Source organism: Oreochromis niloticus, linkage group LG7 (genome assembly GCF_001858045.2).
Source record: "Oreochromis niloticus isolate F11D_XX linkage group LG7, O_niloticus_UMD_NMBU, whole genome shotgun sequence".
NCBI classification, from domain to species: Eukaryota; Metazoa; Chordata; class Actinopteri; order Cichliformes; family Cichlidae; genus Oreochromis; species Oreochromis niloticus.
The window spans coordinates 54,931,249-54,942,383 of NC_031972.2; the positions used below are offsets into that span (position 1 = coordinate 54,931,249).

At 38.9% G+C, this 11,135-nt stretch overlaps 1 long non-coding RNA gene across 1 annotated transcript; it reads right to left on the bottom strand.

The window, feature by feature from the left end:
• Positions 1-227: 227 nt before the first annotated feature.
• Positions 228-5,546, bottom strand: LOC109203052 (uncharacterized). Its single transcript, XR_002063020.2, has 3 exons — positions 1,638-5,546; positions 628-756; positions 228-430 (listed from the first exon to the last, which is right to left on the bottom strand). It is a non-coding gene; the product is annotated as an uncharacterized LOC109203052 (long non-coding RNA).
• Positions 5,547-11,135: the final 5,589 nt, after the last annotated feature.

Sequence of the window (11,135 nt, forward strand, 5' to 3'; positions counted from 1 at the left end):
GACCTTTAGCCTTTTAATCTGGTTTTCCAATTGGTCACATATCTTTACTTTATCCTTGTTTTGCTGTCAAGCCACATGACCTGCCCTGAATTCATTTGGAAAATATTTTCCTGATGTAATAGATATCGACTGTAAGAAAAGGATGCGCAGATGTCTACTCTCATTTCTTTTCAGCCAGTTTATATTTCACTTAATCTACAGAAGTATGTTTGATATTTGTGGCCTCATCCCTATTGTGTCTCATTTTATTTGTCTATTACATTACTGTTAGACAGAGTTAGGAGTCATGGACAAAATGCCAGCCATCAAAGCGCGGTTAAGCCATGAGTGTCAGTTTGTCCCCCACACACATACACAAACAGAAGTAAAGGTAATTTTGATGCTTTTGTCTGACAGTTGGAAAACTCTTGAAAAATAATTCTGGGACTCCCTAAAAAGAAGGAAAGAAAAGAGTACATAAGAAAACCGTGAGAGCTTTTTAACATTTTGATTTTAGAGACTGGGTAGGATACCTGATAAGTGGTCACAGCTATCAGGTGTTAATGTGAGGAAAGGGAGAGGAGGCAGCAGAGCAAGAGAGAGGTGAAAGAGAAAAGTGGATACTTTGAGGGAATTACTGTAGCATACCTCTTCTGCCTGGTGGCATGTAATGGCATCTCCTCCTTTATCAGTCAAACCACATGACATCATGCCACCAAGGATTTGACAGCTGACACCAAACACCTTGCAATGCTCCTCTTTGACTCTGCCTTCGATCTACTCCATGGTAAGACATTTGTTGCAGTTGTTAAGGAGAATAACCAGTGACAACAGGTTAAAAAAAAATCACATTTAATCTTGTCTTGCTTACTCAGTGACAGACCTAAGTGTGTGTAAAACTGCTTCTTAATTTTCTTTTATTTGTTTTTTTTAAATTAAGTTTCATTTTTGCATTTTCTCTGTGATTGATTTTGAGTCATACACAGCTGATATATTCTTAAGCTGGTTCAGCTTTTATGTGAAAAATCACCAAACCTGATAACAGACCGTTGCACACCTTGACCATGGTTTGATTGGTTCAGTTTCAGTATATCAGTGCTTTACAGCTATTTGGACTTAATTTCATATGTGCTTAATTGTTATTTTTATTGTTTAAACATCCATCGATATTGTTATAGTTCTAAATGCACTATATTCACTGATCTGGATGTTTGCTGTACTGCTCTTGTTATATGTTATGTTTAATTATTACAATTTCCACCTGCACTGAACTACAAATTACATCGAGCTAAAGAAAAAAAATTGCAATTTTAGTGGTTGGTATAGGAAGAGTAAGGACCTTTGCAGTGGAAAAGTATCATTGCCCTTTTTAACACATTAGCAAACAAGGTATGCGTGTAACCGTGTATGTGCATGCATGGAATGATCTAAGTATTTTCCAGAGGTGTGAATGGTGTTGAGCTGCCAGTGATGGGAGATCAAAAGCTTAAATAAAATGTTTGTCACCATAACAGCTGTAGCGCTGTGGATTTCCACTTGGTTCTGCTAAGCACAATCGAGAGTACTCACGCCTCGATTTTCATGTCTCTATTGAATGAATTTGCAGAGTCTGTTTACTTAAAGACAAAACATTTATGCAAGAACTTCTGCATGCTTACCTTGGTTTCCCGCTACATTTTTACAAGGGCCACACTGGCCTTTTCGCAGAATCAGTTGTTCTTTCGCAATAGCACGCACAATGTTCCTTTCTGTCTCACAGTGGATACGTTCCAAGCAGAACTGTTTTATTGAGACCAAGGGGAATTTGATTTAAGCCGCCAGGTGCCGAGCCAAATTCACAACAAGATTACATAAGACCAAAGCTGGGCAAAGTTCACTTCCAGAAAAAGGAATAAAATGAGAGACCACATGCTTAATAATAACAAAAATCAGGCAATCTCAGTAGGTATATTGCAGTAACCTTACTGCACGCAGAGTGCAATATTAAATCGACATATATTTGATGTGACACTTTTTTCTTTATAATTGCCAACAGCCCATGGTGCTGGTATGGCACTGTAGTAGAGTGTAAGAAGTGAATATTGGCATTCTCAGTATTAATCAGCTTTACTTGTAGAGATAAATGGTGGGCCATGCTGATATTGAGGGAAATTCCTTTTCTCGGTGAACTTCCATTCATTCAGATGGCTCAGAAAATAACAGCAATCAAAGGAGAAATGGTCCAGTCTGCAGGCCTTTTGTGTAGATATGTAAATGAAAAATGACATCCATTGCTCTTCAACCCATGCATTACTTCATCATTCAAAACACTGCTGTCATGGCCTGGTGATCACAGCAGGTCGCCACACAGCTTCCTGGTTTTTTAAACAGATTTGTAAGACGGATGATTCAGTGCTTTCATAAAGGAGAAGCTGCCAGTGTGTCTTTGACTGTGATAAGCCTCAGTCTCCCTGCATTTGTCTTAATGAGCTCATTCTACATTCATTGCAAGCTAATTACTTTCCTTAATCATCACCAGGCACATGGTAGTCTATTATGGTTATTATTTATATTAGACTGTAAAATGAATTGTGTTTTTTATATATATATTTATGTGCTTTCTTTCATTTCGGCTTCCTTCCTGCTGTCTTCCTTCCTGTGGTTTTGGTAACCCTACCCATATGGCTCAGTCTTTGATGTCTTTCTGAAATCCATGTGCATGTCGGTTGTCATGTTGCTTCATGGCAGGCACATTCCTGCGTTCCAACATGAGGGCCAACCAACACAAAACACACAAATGCCTGATGGATTAACATTTCTGCATGTGCTAAAAAAAACTGCAAATATCTACATATGCATATATATATATTGAAAGGCATAAAGTTGCCTATTTATTTAGTTAAAGGATTTACATCCAAAATCGTCCTTAGGATCAGCAAATGGCCACCTTAACCCTTATCTGAACACCAAATGCTCACAATCACATCCAGTGTCTGCATAATAAGGAGGTACCAAGGCACCAGTTTTGGCAAGCATGAAGGGCACTGCTATCATCAGAACAGACAATGTTCGGTAGCCTTCTGCAAGTGACAGATGACTGCACTCGCTGCATTTTTATGGCTCTTTCGGCCATGCTTAAAGTTGAAATATGTGAAGGAATAAGCAGAGAATATATTTCATGCAAGAAATGGAGGTCACATTCAACCTGCTATGAATTTTATGGTGGTTCAGATTCCTGCTCCCTACAGTATATAAGTATGTATGCATGTGTGCGTGACTGAGTGTTATTAAGAGAAAGAGAAGAAATAAAAGTCTCAATAAATTTGATAAATGGCAAAGCATTCTCGATGAAAAGTGTCATTTTATACGATTCATTCAGTCTTTCCAGTTTTTAACTGCTGCTCACTGATACTGGCTTTGCTGTCACTTGTGCCTGACACCTATCTAGGCAATGATAGAAAGTTTCAAAGACTATGGACTCAAAGTTCATTCATCTGGGCTGTTTACCTCATTTACATCACCAATGTTGAGATTGCAAATAAAATATTTTCCTATAATAATTTTTTTCTGCATCCAACCCAGCTAGTATACATGCTTTATCACCTTTAGTTACAGATAATAGAGTAAATTCCCACATGCCCATGATTTTAATAGCCCACATAAAAACCCGTGGCATGTAATGTCAGAGGGATACATTTGTTTAGCTTGATAATATTTTACATGGACAAATTTGCAGAATAAACTTTATAGTGCTTTCGTTTTTGCGAAATGTGCGCTAATGGTCAATTTCTCTTGTGCGTAAATGTGTGCGTGTGTGTATATGAATGGGTGCAAGGGAGAGATAAAGAGAGGGAGATTAATTACAATGAGGTATTACTCTGCTGTGAGTGTTGTAAGGGCAGCACTATTATGCAGATGAGAGGGTTAAATGTAGTTGGCTACCACACAGCGTGTCATTAAATCTGTAATAGCAGCGGGACCATAATGTTAGACTGCTATGGTAATGCGTTCTGTCTTTCCCTGTGTCATACACTAAATAACCCCGAGTCCCCATTAAACACCTGGCAAAGCATTTTGGTTGCTTTATTTATTTATTTATGTTACTGAGCTCTTATTCTGCTTATTGTACTTAGCTCTTTCTTTATTTTTTTCTCCTTTTCTCTCAAATACCTTTTTTCTATCTGTCTCAGTGGTCATTCTCTGGTCTGTAAAATGAAAACAGAGGCAGGCACTAATTACCTCTAGCTCATCCTTTTATATGCCTGGACAGCTAGTGTAGATGGTATAAATATAACCTTCCATACCTGTTCGAAATGATGAGCTCAGAGTGGACCACAGTGAAGTCCATTACCCCAATTACCCAATTATCTCAAATGACAGGTGATTATCAGACATCACTACCAATACTGCTGTAGCACCACCCCTGGAGTAGCTGTTTTGCTGGGATGAATATAGCTATTCATGTCTCCATTTTCTTAATGTCAACACCGACACACAAAACTGTACACATATGCATTTATTCCTTGGCGTGCTGCCGTGTACCTATTTTAACAGGTCACTCAGTGCAGCGTTTCCTTTTTTGAACCATTCAGAGATCCTGGAAGAGGTTCTCATATTCAATGGTAAAGGAAACAGAGCTGTTAGTGCAGGGTCACAACCTCTCACCTGACATCCGAGAAGACTGTGAGTGCATATGTGTCAGTGTGACATGCGAGTAGCACAGATCACACCGTATGGCACCCAGAGATGTTGTTTTTGTTGTTCCTCTGTGTCTCTGTGTGCCCATCCATCTATCTTCAAACCCAGACACTTGTAAAAAATGAAAAAATAAGAAGCAAAAGCGAGCAAAAAGAGCCCTGTTGGTCTGTTATAGAAGCACACGCTGGAATTACAGCGGTGATCAAGTAGTAATGCAGCTTTCATCTGTCTTTTAAAAAATGCCAATAATCCTGGGTCACTACAATTCTAAAATCAAGAACTTTTTCCTCAACGTCTGGCCACTATATTCCTTCATGTATCTCCACCTACATGCTACACGCCATGCCACCAAACCTAACGGTATTGTGCATCTTAAACACCACTTCCTCTTCCTCAAGCAAAAAAAAAAAAAGCTAAAAATTACAATTTAATTTACAAAAAACAAAAGTTAAGGATTTCTGACATGTAAGGTGCCTAAACAGCTTGCATATGTGTGTGTGTTTGCGTGTGTTTGTGCGCGTATGCATGCATTCTTGTCTCTGAGAGGTTGGAAGGGTCATTGGTTAGGTCATGTGTATATACTATCTGTGCCAGGTAAAAGAGCTGTCCTGCAATGGACTAAGGCTCCTGTGTCTACTTGTCATCTCCCATGCGGCACAGTTTCACTTGCCCCCTTGCCTCTTTCCTCTCCTTCCAACTCACCCTTATCTCCCCCCTTACAAGAGGTAATGCAGCCAGGGCTATTCTTAGCTTCAGTTTCAAGCCTGTCTCTGGGGAGCAGTTAAGCGGGGCTCTGTTGCATTACACACAGATGTTCATGCACTGACGCACAAAGGTGTCTTAAGACACTTCTTTAATAAGATAATAATATCTTAACTGCGAAGCCAGTTTGAAGACAGACAAAGTACAAACTTATGTTCCTATTGAAAACTTAAATTAACTGAGTGTTATGCTGATCGTGTTAACTAAGCAGGCTGTCTGTACTTGAAATATAACTGGTGACGGCCTCACATCTGATGCAATGAAGAGAAAGCAGTATTCATCTTATTATATTTTTCATCTTGCAGAAAGCTGACAGCTCAGTGGGATTTTTATGGTATTGTCAATAGCATCTGCATAAATCAACAGTAGCTCTATGTTACATTAAGTACTAAGAATGATCCAGGACATAACTTCAGTTTATTGTAAAGCAATATATTTTGTACCATGTGTTTCCCATTTCAGATAGGAATGCAATCATATATTTACTAGCTACAAGCTAGATCATATTTCTCTGCTGCTTTAGACTAAGAGCTTAAATATCTAATTGCTTGTATTTTTATTCTTTTAACATTGTAAAACAAAAAAGATTATAGCTCATTTTTAAAGGTAGCTTTTAGGGTAACGTCAAGGCGCAAGGTCAAAGAAAAGGTATCTGGATTCTTTCATAAAGAAAAAAAAGGCCTGTACTTGTGCTTGTATATCTTTGCTGTTCCTGCAAACTCTCTATTTAAAAAGTGGAGGTAGCAGCTCTGCATGTGCTACAGGAAACCCAAACGTGATGCTATTACCTCTTGTTTTCCACTAAGGTTAATCAAGCCTCTCTCTGACAGCTTCATAACTAAATGTTTCATATATATACAAAGCTTTAAGCTATTTTATGTGACTATCAGAAAATGCCTCCTTGTGTTTTTTCTTTAAGTTGTAGCCTGTGTGTGTCTATAGTATGTGTATGTGCACATTTCGAGATCAGCGATAGAGCTGAGCCTCCCCCATCATATATTGCCTATAAAGGTTAATATCTTGGGCACGTACCACTTCATAATGATGGTATTGTCTTACAGACCACATGCAAAATTGGGAGCCAGCTTCAGCCTTATGGAGTGTGTCTGTGTGCGTGACAGAGGAAGAGTCAGGAGGACAAAGATTTTATTTAATTTTATCATTGTTGTCCTAACAAAGACTGTGGCCAAGCATTCCTGTTTTCCTCCAAGTCGCTTACACTTATGGAAACTATAATGGAAACACTACAAGGAAGTTAACTGGGGCGCTCTATTCTGGCACCCATTAATTTTGAGTAGGACCACACCTATCTCTCATTTACACACCTGCAAACATTTGTGACCACAGCTCAGTAGGTATTGAATATGCAGGGCCAGAAATCATTTGAAGTATGGCTATATTTTGCGCTGGTCTACCACATTGGGCTCATGGCTGTGTAAAGGAATCTGCAGTCGTTTGCACTGCAGCAGAGCTGTAAGACAGCATTTCTGGTGGTTAATGGCCTCCCATGAGCCTGCATGCTCCTGTTTTACTGTGCAGCCTGTGGGAGGGAGGAGGGGAAGAAGTGATGGTGCTTGAGCGAAAAAGAAAAGCCCAGAGACAGAGGAACTGAAGTAAGGACAAGGAGAAAGTTAGCTGGATGACAGTAGGTAGGAATAAAGAATTTATATGATGTTGTGTGAGATGGGGAATAAAGAATTTGACATGGATTCAAAGACAAGCAGGGACTCAGGTTAGAGTCATGGCGTAAGCTGCCCCAGACCTTTGCACACATTCATCAGTGCATGAAAAAGAAAGATTTCTGCTGAATATGAAACTACATGATCTTGCCATGAATAGTAGCAAACTCATTTTCTATTAACATGGTCTAAAATTCTGTAAAAGTGCTATCCCACTACAGATACAACTCAAGCTATACACACTCACCACCCTCACACTTGAGCTATTTATTTCTTCCACTCTGTGTGTGGTGTCTGTGCGTTTTTCACTAGTGTCTGCATGTGGCCTCCAGTGTTCAAAGGTGAGCCATCAAGTTCAGGTTCACATTCACACCCATTAATCACCAGCAGGACCCCAGATTGAAGTGCTGCCCTAGCTTCTCTTATATTATCTTCCATTCTGGCACGCTGGAAAGAAACATTCATCCATTTTCATCACCTTTTCCAGTGAGGCTGTAGCCTATCCCAGCTGTCACGGTGACAGCTGCACAGGTTAGCTTTCTATTGCAGGGTTAGGAAACAAACAAAAATTTGCTTTACTTTTGCAAAAACATGGGCCATTTAATGGGTCCATTACAACAAACACAACATGCTCCAATGTTTAAAAAGTGTTGCTATTTATAAACTAGGATGTGGTAGTCATTATTTCACTACTTCTTAAAAAAGTAATGGAACAAGCTGTATCTAAACTCTTTGGTGAAGTGAACAGAAATCATTTGCTTTTAAAATTACTTGTGGGAAACCTGTTTATTTGGGATCAATTATGAATTTATGAATGGTTCTGTAAAGCCAGCACAGCTTTCAGTCTCTGTGTAACTTGGGCTTTAATGAAAGGTAAGAGGAAGTTGTGGTTGTACTATAGTACATCTTTAGTTTATAGAACTGGAGTCAGTTATAGGGTGAAGAGATGAGCAGCCACACCAAAGTACCCTCACTGTAGTTATATATAGTTTTTGTTCACCCCACCCTGCTTCATTGGTCCTACACAAACGCAACAGCTTATATGACCTGTTTTCACACCCATGTCTTTGGCTCTGCTTTTCTTTTTCCTCTTTCTGGTTTCACATCTCTGATGTCCATCGTTTCTGGTTAGTGGTTTGGCAAAGCAGTGTATTATGTGATTTAAGAGAGGAAAAAAGTCTATAGATAAATTATAATGTTAATCCATCAGTTAATTCCCTGCTATTATTGCTAATATTTAAATTTATATAATTATGTATATCCTATTTAGCTGATAGTTTTTTTTTCCTGATTAACTGTTAAATTGCTCATTTTCATTCAATAAAATTGAGCAATTAAGGTTAGAAAGGTTTTCAGTGATTTCAGTGACTTCTAAATATTAGGAGCTGAAATGAGTCTAAATTCAAGGAAAGAGTGAGAGAAAGCACAAAACAGAGAGAGTGAGAGATGAAAGAGCACTGACAGCAACAGGATGCATGGACAGTGTCACAGGGGCCAGTATTGTGTGCATTTGGTTGAGGCCTCCCGCAGTGCTGTGAATGTTTTCTCCATGCCGCCCTGGAGTGTGTGAGGGGTCAGAGCCAAATGGACACTGTGGCCATTGTCCTGAAATGGCTAACTACTCATTTGCTCTTAGGCTAAACAGATGACCAGGTAGGAGTCCTGCATGACTTATAATCTGTGTGTTTGTGTGCAAGCATTTTTTTATAAACATGTTGCAACATTTTACCAGTTACAGTCCAGGTGTTAATACCACAGAAATCTGTTTACTTTTATTATTCAAGAAGTGATGTTTTTACGATAAAATGTGTAAAACTTGTGTAGTAAAACTAAGGAGAAATTAATTCCAGTATGCTTTGATTGTAGTGGGAAGACCTATGGTTCTCATTTTGTTAAAAGGTCCTGTCAGGTAGTAAATGCTTAAGCTGCAATAAAATATTACATAAACATGTCTTTAATATTAGCATGGATAAAAAGGCAGTAAGTGCTAATATGTAAATTTATGTGCCCTCTCACTCCCACTTGAGCTCCAACTGCCCCCAAGCCCCCCAAAATGTTTGTAATATTTCACTCTTAATTTTCAATTTTATTCATTACCCTCACTTTTTGTAGTTCACAAGGTTGTTTTGGGGGTTTCTTGATCCTACCATGGCTACCATGTGGCACTCCTGCTTTGAGTATAAATCACCCCTTTGTCAGACACAAACGGCAACCACCTGTGACAAAATGCCCTGAGGGAGCGGCGAAACTAGAGTGGAGGAATAGATGACATGGCTTCTTTTCTGCTCTTCGATTGTTCTTTTTTTGTTGGACAAAACATTCATTACTTAAAGGAAAGAATTATTTTATACCACTGTGAAAATATTCCATTGCTCTTTTGTTTCGTGAGGATCCAAATGCAGTATACGCAGTAGTGAGGACAAAAAGTAACAGTAGTGAAAGTTACTCATACATAAATAACATATAAGCCAAATAAAAGAGAATCCATCCATTATCTTCCACTTATCCTTATCAGGGTCACAGCAGGGATGGAGCCTATCCCAGCTATCAATGGACAGGTCACCAGTCTATCACAGGGCTAACACACAGAGACAGATGACCATTCACACTCACACCTGTGGGCAATTTAGAATCATCAGTTCACCTAAACTCATTAATGGTATGACTTTGGGAGGAAGCCTGAGTACACAGAGAGAACCCACACAAGCACAGGGGAGAACATGGAAAATCCACACAGTACCAAACTAAAGCACGGGGATTTATGTGTATGGATAGATAAAGATTTATTTTCATTCTGGGAAAATCAGGTGATAAAAAAGCCAAAAAAAACATTATTATCCATGCCGAACAAGTTTTGTCATCTGAGTTCAGGACGTTCCTCTCAAGTTGTCGTTACCTTATACCTCAATGTAGAACAAACAGACAGGGCTCACTTAGATTAATCTTTCTGTGTTTGTTCATTTTTAGACATTTCTTCTTGTTATTCTATTTTTTTTCTTAATTTTAATGTATGTATGTATGTATTTATTTATTGACCTCACTGTTGTTGACATGCAGCAGTACTTGTGATAAGGTGTTGTGTGATTTTGACTTTGGTTGGTTGACAGATCCAACCAATCAGAGTAAATAAAAAAGAAATCCAAGAGGATTCTTCTATGGTGGACTGGCTGAAGACCAAGAGAACCAAGTAGCTGTCTGGAATCAGAACATGGGTGAATTTCTGAAAATCAAATTTAGGAACAGAGGAGATGACAGTTTATTCTGACTGTGAACCATTTGAGCTCACAGCCAACTTGGAATTAAGAGAGGTGTTAGTCTGTGACAAAGCTGACAAGACATTGACACTTTGTACCAGCCCGGCGACTAGTAGTCTCAGGCATTGGAACAAGTGGGCTGGATTAGGAGGAAAGACTGAAGGAAGCTTTAACTACAATTCACTGAGCGATAAATAATAATAGTTCTATAATTATACACACATAATTATATAGGACAAAGGACAGAAGCAGTAATATTTTTCAACTGAAACAGAAAACAACACAATAACCCATATTAAATAAACTCTTAACAAAACAGCTAACATCATTACAATCAGTGTAACTAAGTGTACTGTAATCACATTAATATTAGATAATGCAATTATGTTGTTACTTGCTTTACAGAGGTTCTTCAGTTATCTGCCCATAGGGCAGATGAACAGAAAGAGAACCCCAACAAAATAGATTCTTTTGTCTTCCTGACCATTTGCTACTTCAGTTTGTCTGCTGGAGGAGGAAAATGATGAAGTAGTCAACAGCTGTCGAGGAGTGGCGATATGGACATTACTTTTATTTTTGCTCCACAAAAGGATAAACTGCATTCAGGAGAGAAAGAGCAGCGACACAGCTCCAGCTCTTTTCAAGCATCTGCACAGACCGCATGCTAACACAAAGCTAGCCAAGAACCCAGAGTGATGAAAAAGCTGAGCGCACGCTGACCACAGCCCAGCAGAACTTCAACAGGTAACAATTGTCTGATGAGCAGACAATTCCCTGTTTCCAC